This window comes from Phycodurus eques, chromosome 16 (assembly GCF_024500275.1).
Source record: "Phycodurus eques isolate BA_2022a chromosome 16, UOR_Pequ_1.1, whole genome shotgun sequence".
Lineage (NCBI taxonomy): Eukaryota > Metazoa > Chordata > Actinopteri > Syngnathiformes > Syngnathidae > Phycodurus > Phycodurus eques.
In genome coordinates, this window is record NC_084540.1 from 10,550,113 (window position 1) to 10,565,762 (window position 15,650).

Sequence of the window (15,650 nt, forward strand, 5' to 3'; positions counted from 1 at the left end):
CTTTCAGTCGTGCGTATGAGAGTGTTTGACTAGTGTTTAGAAGACCATTTGACAAGTGTTCATGAGCGTGTTTGGCTAGTGTTTATGAGAGCCTTTCAGTAGTGTGTGTATGTGTGTGTGCGTGTGTGTGTGTGTGTGTGTGTGTGTGTGAGACAGAGAGAGAGAGAGCGAACATTTGAATTGTAAGTGCGAGAGCTTATCCTGAATAAAAAATTGGCTTCGTGTACAGCAGTTAAGACCGACCTGACAGGTGATGACATTCAATGTTTGACTGTGAAATGAGAGAATTTGCGGTAGGAGAACAGTTGATTGCATGAGGAAAACGAGGTTTCCTTGGAGAAAGTTGTATTTGAGAATCATCGGCTACAGGTTTAGGCAACCTCGATGTGACTGAGGCTTGGACTGAATATACAGTACCCGGGATACACATTTGTGTCAACATCAATGGTTTCAAAAGTGCAGCATGAGACATTACATGTTCTTGATCAATGATTCGTGTTAGTTCTTGTGATATGGCCTGAAAGGGAGGAGTTGAGAATGAGCTTACCTGACTCATTCTGTTTTAAATTTGGCAAATGTGCTTTAATCATTGATTGTTTGGAAATATTTACAAAAAAAAAAAAAGTGACTTAACAGCAAGAAATCAAACTAATTTGAATTAAAAATGCCATAACACAACCAAACGTGTACGTGGTCAAGTTTTTCACAATATCTTCTTGCTCGAGTGATCTAAATGTGAAAGAATAATTGAAAACATAAGCTCGTCCAATGTTCACACTCCAGGTCAATTCTGATTTTTTCTTTGCCCATTGTGACATAACATTACATACGTAATCTGATTTGGGTTTTTTTTTTCATGTCAATGTGACCAGTACAATTCCGATTTTTTCAGATCTGACACAGGCCTCGATCGGATAAGGTTATAAATTGGACATGTATCTAATGCGAGTGCAGTACGGACGCTCAGGTCCCGCTCGTCTCACCTACAGTACTTCACCTCTCAAAAAGATTAGAAAAAAGATTCGTTGAGTTATACAGGTTATAGGTCACATTAATAATGGATTTTGTTTGTATTTACCTTGTCCTCTTTTTCTTCATATCACAAAAACATGGCCTTTCATGTGTAAACTTTTCATATCTGATGTACCTTCAAAATGTTCACGCACAGTTAGTAAAGGTCTTTTATGGTGACCGTTTAACCCAGGAAGAGATTTGTTCTTTTGTATTATTTTCAGTGTGAAGCAATTTTTTACTTATTTCTTATTGTTTCGGAACTGATTGTTCTCTGTAGTTAAACAGAACCTTTCTGCTCTTCATGTGTTTGTCTCCGGTCCCACCCGAATCTCAATGAAATGAGCATCTTCCTCTTTCAAAACTTCATGACCTTTTTTGATCTTGCACTAAGTTGCCATCGTGCTGTATGTCAAGCCGTTGCTTTTCCCATGCACCAGCACCATGTTAGACATTTGAGTCTCATGAGGACAGGAAGTGCATATGTTGTGCCGGTGACAAACATGAAAGGAGAGGACAAGGGAGGAAGGGGCGAGCTGTGCAGGAACCGGCCTGGAGGCTATCAGCTTTTCATTAACGGGTCAGCAAGTGAATGAGAGTCATGGGTGGAATGGTTAAATAGGAGAAGACATGCTGGGTCATGACGGTTATTAGGGTGATTTGGGGGCTCCCATGGGCTCCGTATTGTGCATTGTCTATGAAGTGAGCAACAGAGGCCCAACAGTGAGTCTTTGTGTCAGACATTTAACTGCCTGTTAGCATGCTAATTATGGGATATTTGGCTGCGTGCATGTGTGTGTACTGCAACTGTTTTCCACGCTCAAGGAAGTGCACCATCTTTCTCCTGGAACTCATCCAATGCTTCTTTCACTGTCACGCCGCCGTCTCCAACAGCCCATTGTGGAGCAAGGTGATCCTTGTGTTAAACTCCCCTCCAAACGTATTGGAACAGTGTGACAAATCCATTTGCATTTGCTTTACACTGAAATAATTTGGGTTTGACATCAAAAGATGCATATGAGATTTCTGCTTTTATGTCCCGGTATTTGCCTCTGGATCAGATACACCTTTATATGGCGCCTTCATTTGAACCCGTTTTTCATTTCAGCAAAGTATTTGAACATGTGACTGACGTTATTTTGCTGCCCAGGGTATGTCCTGCAACATGGATTATTTAAAAAATTGAAATTTCTGAAAGTCCAAACATAATTTATGATTTGGATTTTGCCTGTGAAGACTACATTTATACAAGAAACAGGAACACATGAACAACATGAAAACCAGAGAGCTGCTTATGGGTGTCAAACAAGAAATTGTTAAACTGAGATGGAAAGTTAATCCGAACCATTGCACAAACATTGGCCATAGCAATACAAGCTTTTAGTTTGTCCTGAAGAAGAAATAAAACACTATTCAGTGACAAAGTAAGTAACAAACACGGTATGGGTAAAACAACAGCGGTTGACATTGAAAGAGTGGCAAAGAAGTGTACGGGATCACTAATCATTGATGTCACATATGATGGCAGAAAGAAAAATAAGACATTTTGTCTGACGACTTTACAGGAAGATGCAAGCAATTGGACTGGGAAATTATTCATCACGCTGCAAAACAATGACCCAAAATACCTTGTCAAAACAACAAAGGAGTACATTACGGGAAAGAAGTGGAAGGTTTTAGAATGACCAAGTCAATCTCTAGACCTTAACCCGAGAGAGCATACATTTTACCTGGTAAAGAGGATACTGAATGGCATAAGTCCCCAAAACAGACAACGACTGAAAGATAATGTTTTTGACGGCCTGGAAAAGGAAAAAAAGTGCAATAAGCTGGTAACGTGAATGAGTCACAGACTCGATGGAGTTACTGCAAGCATCTGATTTTCAATTAAATTAATTCTCTAATTCTGCGATTGGCTGGCAACCAGTTCAGGGTGTACCCCGCCTCCTGCCCGATGACAGCTGGGCTAGGCTCCAGCACGCCCGCGACCCTAGAGAGGATAAGCGGCTCAGAAAATGGATGGATGGATGGATGGATGGATGAATTCTCTAATTCTCATTCATCCTTTTTTAAGATACCTGTTCCAAAACTTTTACTCACCTAAATGTGCTGTTAGGATAAATACTACCTCCTTAGGAATCATCTTAAATAATCGTCTAAGTTGTGTGTCTGATCTAGATGTAAACACCTGGAAATTAAATGCTCTTCTCTTGTCTCATATTGATATTTTGATTTCGAACCCAAATGTTTTCAGCCGACGGCGCAAATAGATTATTTGGCTTTACTGTTCCAAACTTTCAGGCTTGTCGTTTCCATTTCCTCACTTCTCTTGTCTTTATTGCAAATCTTGATCTATCTCTTCTTATAATCAGCTGTTTGCCATTCTTCCATGCTTGGACGAGTTTTGCTTTAATTCCAATGATAGATCCTTTATTGGTACATCCAGAGGGGAATTCACAGCCTCGATCAGAGTCAATGTAGGCACTGTCCTTATATTTAGGGATGAAAACACTACCATCAGAAGAAAATACAGCTTCCATCCTGAGCAGTGTTTCTTTTTCACATGGATTAGAGGTGTTCGATTACAGATTCCCAAAATATTTTGGACCAAAGCGCGACACCCTTGAAAGGAGAACAATGGGTCCTGAGATTTGCTGTTGTAGAAGACTTTGTGGACAGGGTGCAAAAAAAAAGAAAAGAAAAGAAAGAAAGCTATACATGCCAGGTGTGGGAAGTAGCTGAACCCAAGAGCAGGCGGAGGCTGATGTAAAATGATGAACAGTTTATTGAGCAAAGGTTATGGAAGTGGTCCTGGATGTGTTGACAGGCGGCGGCGTGGACAGAACAGGGGGCTGGCAGGAATGACGTGGGTCAGGAACACTGGGAACGAGGAGACACAAGAGTTAACAAGGTAATGAGGAGTTGGGTAGCTTACATTAGTACAGTGGGCCGTGGTACCGCTAGGAGAGGCTGCAATACTTTGGCGAGGACTTCCGGGAACAGGCAGGCTTAAATGTAGGTGCGTGGCTTGAGGAGAAGCTGGAGGGGAGAGAGAGGACGAGAGGGAGCAAAGCGCCATCCAGGCTCCAAAACGGTACTGCAGGGCAGTACATGACAGTACCCCCCTCTCAACGGACGCCTCTCCTCACTAGGGTCGCGGGCATGCTGGAGCCTATCCCAGCTATCATCGGGCAGGAGGCGGGGTACACCCTGAACTGGTTGCCAACCAATCGCAGGGCACATAGAAACAAACAGCCATTCGCGCTCACATTCACACCTACGGACAATTTAGAGTCATCAATTAAACCTAGCATGCATGTTTTTGGGATGTGGGAGGAAACCGGAGTGCCCGGAGAAAACCCACGCAGGCACGGGGAGAACATGCAAACTCCACACAGGCGGGGCTGGGGATTGAACCCCGGTCCTCAGAACTGTGAGGCGGACGCTCTAACCAGTCGACCGCCACTGGATAACCAGTTTTTTCAAATTGTCAACCTGTGTGTGTGTGTGTGTGTGTGTGTGTGTGTGTGTGTGTGTGTGTGTGTGTGTGTGTGTGTGTGTGTGTGTGTGTGTGTGTGTGTGTGTGTGTGTGTGCGTGCGTGTGTGTGTGCGTGCGTGCGCGTGTGTGCGTGTGTGTGTGTGTGTGCTTGCGCATATGTGTGTGTGTTTTGATGTCAGTCTGAGCAAGCAGCTGTGAGTCCTGCATTTGAACTCTGGCTCACATGCATGGGCAAAGTGAGGCAGGGCCGCAGGGTGAGAAGGCGATGGGAGAGGGGAGCGTCACCCAACAAATTCACTGTCTCCATCTCTTCTTTCATCTCCAGCTCTCAGTATCCAACAACAAACTCTTTCATGCAGGCCTCTTTGCGGCCAGCCACCCTCAGACCCTCGGGGCCTCCGCCCATTCACTCTGATTAATTCAATGTTCCGTGAAAAACTCATGATTAGAAAGTGACTTTTTTTTTTTTTTAATAAGGATTCTTTTCCATATCTTGTCCCAAGGTGCATCATTTGTCTTCGTTTTTTAACTAAAATATTTGACCTAACAAATAAAAACATATTTCTGTCTCATGGCATAAAGCCATCAAACCTAACTAATTGTCCTTCAGTTCCTTCAATGCAAAGTGTTTGAATTCTAGTCAAACTGTGCCACAGAATAGCAACATGTCAATATGACACTGACTCAATTAAACGCACCTTTTGCCAGTGTGCGAACTGCGCATTGCACTCAGACACAAGAACATGATTCAAAGTACTGAATCCTGAGGAATTTTTGAGAACATCATTAAAATGGAAAGTTTTTTGAAAGACAGATCATGGCTGTCTTTCCAAAACAGCGAGCAGTTAGACAAGATGCAGAAACATCCCCACAAAGGAGACCCTTGTTTGCAGTTAAATTCTTGCACATCATTTTCTGAATGTTCTTGCGAATGTCTCAGTCTCCACGTCCTTCGCCTTCCACCCGATTCACAATTTTCAGTCAGCAACCTCATCCTACAGAGACGCCATCAACTCCATTTAATATGCATACGTGCAGAGATGTAAAAGATACTAACGCTTCACACAGCCCCCGCATTAAAAGCTGCAGATCTTAGATTTTTGTGGGAATGACTGTTGACAGCTATACAAGGCACCATTGATAATTCTTTCTTTTGCCCAGCCTGTATTTCCTTGCCCTCTTGTTGCAGATGCAGCAAGGCTCTAGCACTGGCAAATCTGGTGTCAAAAAATGCTTTTCATTGTGTTAATGCTAATCATGCTTTCTTCAAAATGTAATCATTGTCAAATGATCTGGGGATTAACGGTCCTCTGTTATCAACTGTTTATTGATGATGGGCCTTCTTATGTTTGGTGAGTGCAGGAACAAAAAATGCTACGTTGCCCAGGCCAGGAAATAGTTCAGGCCCTGAGGTGATGACCACACCTTCCTGAGCCATTCTTTTGGATTTTAAAACTGATTTCCAAAACCATGAAGAACACTGGAAATTAAAACATCTATTTTGGACATTAACGTCACATCATCAGTTGTTCCCCGCGGATCCCTTTGGGAAAGTACCAGAGGAAAAGGGCAGGACCTTGGAAAAATATTACATCCACAAAAAAGAAGCTTACAGTATGATGTGCTTTTGTATACAGTTCCACTGTAAAAAAAAAAAAAAATTAAAAACTTAATAGAATTACAAATTGTACAGCAGGGCAGTTAGCCCACAAAGACCACATGAGAAGCCTGCGGGCCGGTTCTAAAAATAGCTCACCAGTGATGGGACGTAACGATTTCCTATAGGAATGTTGTAGAAGGGATCATTTGAAAATGTAAACACTTATACAAATAAAGTGTTTCAAATTTATAGTTATCTTTTTTCTACCTTGTCAAATCACTTGATGATTGTTGTGAGAAATCATTAACATAATAAGTGTCTTCACATAGATGAATATTATTTATTTACAACCCCAATTCCAATAAAGTTGGGAAGTTGTGTTAAACATAAATAAAAACAGAATACAATGATTTGCAAATCATGTTCAATGTATATTTAATTGAATACACTACAATGACTAGATATTTAATGTTAAAACTGATAAACTTTATTGTTTTTAGCAAATAATCATTAACATAGAATTTTATGGCTGCAACACGTTCCAAAAAGGCTGGGACAGGGTCATGTTTACCACTGTGTTACATCACCTTTTCCTTTAACAACATTCAATAAACGTTTGGGAACTGAGGACATGAATTGTTGAAGCTTTGTTGGTGGAATTCTTTCCCATTCTCGCTTGATGTACACCTTCAGCTGTTCAACAGTCCGGGACTCTCCGTTGTCGTATTTTACGCTTCATAATGCGCCACACATTTTCAATGGGATACAGGTCTGGACTGCAGGCAGGCCAGTCTAATACCCGCACTCTTTTACTACGAAGCCACGCTGTTGTAACACGTGCAGAATGTGGTTTGGCATTGTCTTGCTGAAATAAGCAGGGACATCCATGAAAAAGACGTTGCTTGGAAGGCAGCATATGTTTCTCCAAACCCTGTATGTACTTTTCAGCATTTAGGGTGCCTTCACAGATGTGTAAGTTACCCATGCCATTGGCACTAACACGGCCCCATACCAACACAGATGCTGGCTTTTGAACTTTGCATCCATAACAGTCCGGATGGTTCTTTTCCTATTTTGCCCGGAGGACACGACGTCCAAAATTTCCCAAAACAATTTGAAATGTGGACTCGTTGGACCACAGAATACTTTTCCACTTTGCATCAGTCCATCTTAGATGAGCTCGGGCCCAGAGAAGCCGGCAACGTTTCTGGGTGTTGTTGATAAATGGCTTTTGCTTTACATAGTAGAGTTTCAAGTTGCACTTATGGATGTAGCGCCGAACTATATTTACTGACATTGGTTTTCTGAAGTGTTCCTGAGCCCATGTGGTGATATCCTTTACACAGTGATGTTGGTTTTTGATGCAGTGCCGCCTGAGGGATCGAAGGTCACGGACATTCGATGTTGGTTTTCGGCCTTGCCGCTTACATGCAGTAATTTTCCCAGATTCTCTGAACCTTTTAATGATATTATGGACCGTAGATGATGAAATCCCTAAATTCCTTGCAATTGTACTTTGAGGAACATTGTCCTTAAACTGTTCGACTATTTTCTCACGCACTTGTTCACAAAGAGGTGAACCTCGGTTTTTGATGAGCATTCCTCAACTTTCTCAGTCTTTTTTGCCACCTGTCCCAGCTTTTTTGGAAGGTGTTGCAGCCATAAAATTCTAAATTAATGATTATTTGCTAAAAACAATAAAGTGTTTCAGATTGAACATTAAATATCTTGTCTTTGCAGTGTATTCAATTAAATATTGGTTAAACATGATTTGCAAATCATTGTATTCTGTTTTTATTTATGTTTAACACAACGTCCCAACTTCATTGGAATTGGGGTTGCATAATAACATCTAATTCAAGGTATTGTGATCACATTCAGAAGTGTGTATCAAACTGGTAGCTCTCAGTACCCAGAAATATTGCTCACTTTCAAAAAGGGGGCCGGCAATTGTTTTACGAGTTTTTCATGTAAACCACACTTGAGCTGCTGCTCAATCTGCTCAATGCTGATTGGGCCACTGTTTTATTGTCAAAAGACTTTCATTGTTACAATATGTGATATAAAAGCAATGCCGGGCAAAATCCAGTGAAGATTCAGTCATCAATAAATGTACACAGTTTCTGAGCTAAAAGACATAAGAGCAGACATCTAGGCAATTTACTTCGACAACATACAGTACAGCAATTTAATTTAGAACAAAGCTGACCATATGTCTTATAACTGTATTTGTCTTTCGCACAAAAATTAACATGTGAGTTAGAAGATGAACACGGGGTTGCATGGGCTGACTGCAAAAATGTCACTGCAACCTGCTTGGAGGCATTCGTGTGGACTTTGACCAAACTCTGAAGATTGTTTAAGCCTCAATTCAAACTTAAATAGAGGCAATGCAAATCACCCTTGAACAGTTTAATACAGCATGGGGGGAAACATCAGAGTAACCCCACAGGGCATACAGGGAGATTTTCAAGCTTGGGGTTGCATTTAGCAAGAGAGCGTGGCCAGAGGGAGCATGCCAAACCCAAAACAGGACAACAGAATAATGTATTTTGCTGTACACTCCACTATACACTCAAACCTATGGCAGATGACTTTGGGAAAAGAGAGACTACACCCTGGTCTGTTCATCAGTCAGTCAAAGGGCCCAGAGACAGGCAACCATTCACTTTCACATTCACACCGTCACTGAACCCGGTGAGGACTGAACCCACATTGCCTGCACCGATGTCAGGCAAATGTACCACTAAACCATCAGTGACTACCAAAGCGGAAGTTTGCAATTTTTTTGGGGAAAAAAAAACACTTTATCAAATTTGTTAAAACTGTCATGACCTGAGAGTAGCACATGATCAATATAACCTGTGCAAAAAAAAAAAATGTCCTCTCCCGGCCCTATCTTGTACCTCTAATTTGATATTTCAAGAAACCACTGTTCTAGAGTAAAAATGACTGATCAGAAACAGGCGTGATATCTAGGATTCATGGTTTTTGTTACCTCATATGACAAAGTGCAACAAAAAAAAGCAAAAAAATGTACAAGTATGTTTTATCTGTAAAGCATTTTAAAATGAAGTAGCATTCACATCTTTCCCTTTTGCGCCTACACAGAATCGCTTAAATAAAGTTAAAACACGAAAACCTGAGGTTGAGTGATCACAGAAGATGATTTAAAATCAGCCACCAAGAGCAGAACCTCTTACCCCAATAAGCCCCCCACAGCCTCCAAGCAACACCACACAGCCCAAGCTTGACCCCTATGTATCACTTTCCCTCAGATGTTACCCCTCACACAATTGAAGTAACTTGATTCTTTCCTTTGGCAGGTCAGATGAGATATGAAGCACAACACACAATGAGCTATTCATTAAAGCAGCACATGTAGACACACGCGCACACGCACACACACATCACTGGTTCCTCAGCACCCCAACCCCAAAAAACATGATCAAGACAGGGGGTCTTTTTTCAATGTAACACCACTGCAACAAAAATGCATTTAAAATCGTATCTCGGTATAAAAAAAACAAAATAAAAACAACAACAAATAAATACCTAAATTCAAGAGGACTCTCCTCCAATCATCCAATGTCATTTTTTACATTTGGAAACAGTCACTTCAGCATCAAATTTGTTAAGCACATGAAATGAAATGTAATTGAATAACGCAGCCGATCAGCCACTCAGAATCCAGAAGAAGAAACAATAGGTTTTCACAAGAATTTAGTTGTGCACTCTAGCAACGGGTTCGTTGCAACATAAGTCCCTTACAGAGCCTTCAATGGTCAGACTCCTTCCTACTTTGTGGCTCTGGTCTCATTTATATTTTTTTGCTCACTGCGGTCTGCTAACCATCTACTTACTGTCTCTCACATAAGATTAAAAACTAAAGTTGACTGAGCCTTAACTGCAGTTTGTTGATCCCTAATTGTGCATTGTGCTTTCTCTAAATGAAAGACATGTCTCTTGTGAAAACATGTTTTTAAAGCAGTTAAAATTTGTTTAGGCAAATTAAGTGTATGACGTTTGTGACACTGTATTTTATTTTGTGTTTTAACCATGAAAAGCACTTTGTGAGACCTCCCTGTGAGAAGTGGTATATAAATGTATAAAGAAATTCTAATCATTGTCATTTAATTTTTAAAAAAAGCATCTTTGTACTAGTTGCATTACAGTACTCTGTGTGAAATCCTAGAAGTTAAAACTGAGGAGAAAGGAGAACTAATTAACAGCTATATTGAAAATACAAGCAAAGTATATTTTAAAAGAAAATAATGACTAGGGACTATCCATGCGCTTATATTTTCATCTCTGCTCAGAGCCTTGACAAATTCCTAGTCCCACATCAGAGGATCATACTGTTTCTTGTGAGTCATTGTCAATTAGCCAGAGAATTTGTTTTGTCTGACCCAGATAACTCACAAAAAGAGTCATTCATTAACGAAGGAACATACATTTATTTACAAATCGCCCAAAGAATGTTGCCATCATGTTGCATTATTTTCATTATCTTTAAAATATCACACTCAGGACACATGCTATTACTAACATGCACATTGGGGTGGGTATGTGTGGCTCAATTGCAATTAAGGAACAATTATATCTCTGTTCTCGCTCTACAAATAAGTCATTTACTTGCTTGTGACTACTAATCGTCAGTGGCCACCATGCATTTGGCAAAGGCTACTCCACCAATGTCATAGACCATTTACTGTACTCTAGATTAAACCTCGCTAAGAGACGTTTTCATTGAGCTGAAGTTGCTGTTGCAGTGATGTAAAACACTGTTGCAACACATTGAGACCCTTGTCCAATAATTTGGTTACCGTATTCAGTGTGATGTGTTGCAATTTGAAATCACTAAAAACAACAAACAATAATGAACATGAATATTGTTATCATCTTATTCTCTACCTGACTACATGTCATAGACTTTGTGAAACAGTTTTTGGTGACAGGAGTGGATGCGTATCTGATAATGAAATGTAATAATATAGTAATGCAAACAACATGTATTTTTAAATGGTAAATAGTTATAAATAAATACTTATATAGCGCTTTTACTGCACAATCACAGTGCCCAAAGCGCTTTACAGATGCTCACACATTCAAACACGAATGGGCGGCTGCTGTCATGCAAGGCGCTGCCAAGCCCACTGAGAGCATTTTAGGATTTAGTGTCTTGCCCAAGGACACTTCGGCAGAGGACACTTAGAGCTGGGATTCGAACCATCAACCCTTCAATCACTGGACGACCTACTGTATCAACTGAGCCACAGCCGCCCAATGTAAAAACAATAGGAAAGTATACTGTATATATACTAGTGTTGTAAGACTCAAGATATATATTGAAGGTACTGGTTTTGTCTCGGACCCGAGCCACGAAAGTCTTGGTCTTGGACTGGCCGGACTCAGGATTTTCCATCAAGACCGTGCGAGCCCAGCACTGATCTGTTATTCTTCAACTTCATGAATGTGATTACAAGGAGAAGCACTTGGTAAAACAATGACTATCTTCAATTCATGTAGTGATAGTGACTGCAACCTTTGTGGTGCTGTGACGGAGGGACAGGGAAGTGAAAGTGTAAGGTGCGAGATGTGAGGATGAAACCGAGCGAGGAGCACTCGCTAACTCAACAGTAATTAAATTTGGCTTCCTCAACCACAAAGACTCCATATGTAAAACACCATGCAAAAGACTCTGCACCATGCAAATTTTGTGCTCTTCAATTCGCTGAAATGGCGGAGACAGTGTCGAACTTTGGCCAGAATCTTGAAAGAAAACAAACACTGGTAAGCTAACATTAACTGTAACACCAGCAAATTTTATTTTGTTTTTCTGAGATAGAATATGGTAGCACGGTGGAGAACTGGTTAGCCTGTGTGGAGTTTACATGTTCTCCAAGTGCCTGCGTGGGTTTTCACCGGGTACTCCGGTTTCCTCCCACATCCCAAAAACATGCATGGTGGGTAAATTGAAGACTCTAAAACTGCCCATAGGTGTGACTGTGAGTGCGAATGGTTGTTTGTTTATATCTGTCCTGCGATTGGCTCGCAACCAGTTCAGGTGTACCCCGCCTCTCGCCCAGAGTCACGACCCTAGTGAGGATAAGCGGTACGGAAAATGACTGAATGAATGAATGAGATGGAGTATGGAAAGAGGTTTAAATTTCACCTTAATTTGGCCTTATGATGAGACCCCACACACATTTCGGTCACAAAATCTCTTATGTTTCTTCAATGCAATCAAACCCTTCTAGAATTTCTTTAAAAATATATATACAAGGATTAATTTTTTTCAAAAATTTTGTTTTAAAAAATTTGTTAAGATTTGTGACTTTTGGCTGTCAAATGTTTTTAAAATAAAATTAAAGAGAGAATGCTCTTTAACTCTTCAACCATATCATCCATCCATTTTTCCGTACGGCTTATCCTCACGAGGGTCACGGGTGTGCTGGGGACTATCGCAGCTGACACTGCGCAATTTAAGTTTTTTGAAAAAGATTTTTTTTCATGGAAATAAACTCAAAGTATAACTGGGATAAGGAGTAACACCAATATGTAAAAAAAAAAAATACTTAAATTGTTCACTCCTTGTTATTTTGCAGCCATTTGCTAAAATAATTTAAGTTAATTTAAGTTTTCCTCAATAATGTACACACAGTAGCTCATATTGACAGAAAAAAAGGACTTGTTGAAATTTTTGCAGATTTATTAAAAAATAAAAAAATAAAATATGACACAGCCATAAGTATTCAGACCCTTAGGTCAGTATGTGACACTCATATTTAATGTCCATTTCTTCTGATCATCCTTGAGATGGTTCTACACCTTCATTGGAGTCCAGCTGTGTTTGATTATACTGATTGGACTTGATTAGGAAAGCCACACACCTGTCTGTATAAGACCTTACAGCTCACAGTGCATGCCAGAGCAAATGAGAATCAGGAGGTCAAAGGAATTGCCTGAAGAGCTCAGAGACAGAATTGTGGCAAGGCACAGATCTGGCCAAGGTTACAAAAACAATTCTGCTGCACTTAAGGTTCCTAAGAGCACAGTGGCCTCCATAATCCTTAAATGGAAGACGTTTGGGACGACCAGAACCCTTCCTAGAGCTGGCCGTGCGGTCAAACTGAGCAATCGGGGGAGAAGAGCCTTGATGAGAGAGGTAAAGAAGAACCCAAAGATCACTGTGGCTGAGCTCCGGAGATGCAGTCGGGAGATGGGAGAAAGTTCTAGAAAGTGCTAAAGTGCTAAAAAACACCGGAAGGACTCCAGGATAGTGAGAAATAAGATTCTCTGGTCTGATGAGACCAAGATAGAACGTTTTGGCCTTAATTCTAAGTGGCATGTGTGGAGAAAACCAGGCGCTGCTCAACACCTGTCCAATACAGTCCCAACAGCGAAGCATGGTGGTGGCAGCATCATGCTGTGGGGGTGTTTTTCAGCTGCAGGGACAGGACGACTGGTTGCAATCGAAGGAAAGATGAATGCGGCCAAGTACAGGGATATGAAAATGGCTGTCCACCAACGTTCACCATCCAACCTGACAGAACTGGAGAGGATCTGCAAGGAGGAATGGCAGAGGATTCCCAAATCCAGGTGTGAAAAACGTCATCATTCCCATAAAGACTCATGGCTGTATTAGCTCAAAAGGGTGCTTCTACTAAATACTGAGCAAAGGGTCGGAATACATATGGCAATGTGATATTTCAGTTTTTCTTTTTAAATAAATCTTAAAAAAGACCCATCATGATGTTTCAAATTAGGAATGGAGCACTAATTATCAAAATATCTATTGAAAGTCAAGATAAAACCAGAAGGCAGATGCACAAAGATCTAGTTCTAAATTTGTGAATGTAATCAAGTGATTATTTGATTTTGTGATGTTGAAATGATAAATGGTGGAGGCAAACAATCGAGGATTGTTTTCTTATCGATTGACTTCCATGAAATTTAATTTCTACCGTTGAGGATGAAAATGTTTGCACAAAAACACTGCCCTACACTTCAAACAACACAAAAACAACAAAACATGTTCACTATTTTAGACATAAAAATTAGCAAACTATACTACAGTAGTTTGTCGCAGTCATACAAACTAATTTGGCACCCAGAGATCATTTTTGATCAGAATCATCTTTATTTGCCAAATATGTCCAAAAAACACACGAGGAATTTGTCTCCGGTAATTGGAGTCGCTCTAGTACGACAACAGACATAAAGACATTGTCAAAATATTGTGACATAAACACATCATTATTCATTTCACTTGGCCTGGCTGTTTGTTTACGATATTTCTCCACCTCCATCACAAAGTCAAGAAGCGACACTCACGTCTCAGCATTCGGGCGGAAGACACACCAATGGAGCGTTTCTCTGAGCGTCCCTACTTGAAAGAGCCGGAGGCAGGCAGACTCAGCTACCGTGGGCCAGACCCTGGCCCTCTTCGCTGGAAGCATCTTTTGGCTTGATGTCAAATGGCCAAGCGGCATCTTGTCTGTTCCCTTTTCACGTGCATTGAGTTGCCCATTACCCATTGTTGGATTTGAGGGGCTGCTTTCTGATCCAGATTCGATTTCACCTGTGATATAATACGAAAACCAAAGACAGGAGAAGGCAGAGGAGAGGCTGACAGGGACAGAGTCAAGGTTTGGACTCCAGTATCACAGTAAACATTCACCAAACCAAGACAAAAAAAGTGTGACTTTTCTTTAGTTTGGGGAACAGAGCGTCGTCGCATGGAGGGGACAGGGGGTCTTTGTTGGCAAAGAACAGCGCCTGTGATTGTGTCCAAAAGTCCCCAACCTCTCCTTCCTTCTTTCTCCACTTGGACCGAGACTGTTTACTTAAAACGCGTGCTGTGCAGCTCCCCGTCGAAAAGACACGCACAAAGAAAAACTCTGGAGGCATATTGTATGTCCTTGTACATGCTCCTCATTATAAAGGAACACAACGTCATGTGAAGGTGCCATTGCATGTGTTTAAATGCACAATATGTCATCTCTGCATAATTTGCGTGTGTGTGTCTGTGTGTGAGAAACTACTGTACTTACTGTGAAGACGATGATCATGTTAGAATCAGAAATAGAATCTTTATGTCATGATTTGATGGTTACTCATAATAATTATTAACAATAATTTAATAAGGTAGGAACTACACAGTAGGTTGATTGAAGACTCTAAATTGCCCGTAGGTGTGAATGTGAGTGTGACTGGTTGTTTGTTTCTATGTGCCCTGCGATTGGCCCGCAATCGGTTCAGGATGTACCCCGCCTCTCGCCCGAAGATAGCTGGGATAGGATCCAGCAAGCCGCGACCCGAGTGAGGAGAAGCGGTAATGAAAATGGATGGATGGATGGAAATACACATGGTAAATCTCAATATGCAACACTATTTCTGGAAATCTCTGCGTTAACATTTTTAAACGATCACGATTAGGAACATTTCATAGCACACCACCAAACGTTTTACAAAAAGTATATATCCTGAAATAGTGATGATCTCGCCTCAATTTACTCACAAACGTACTTCCTTAAT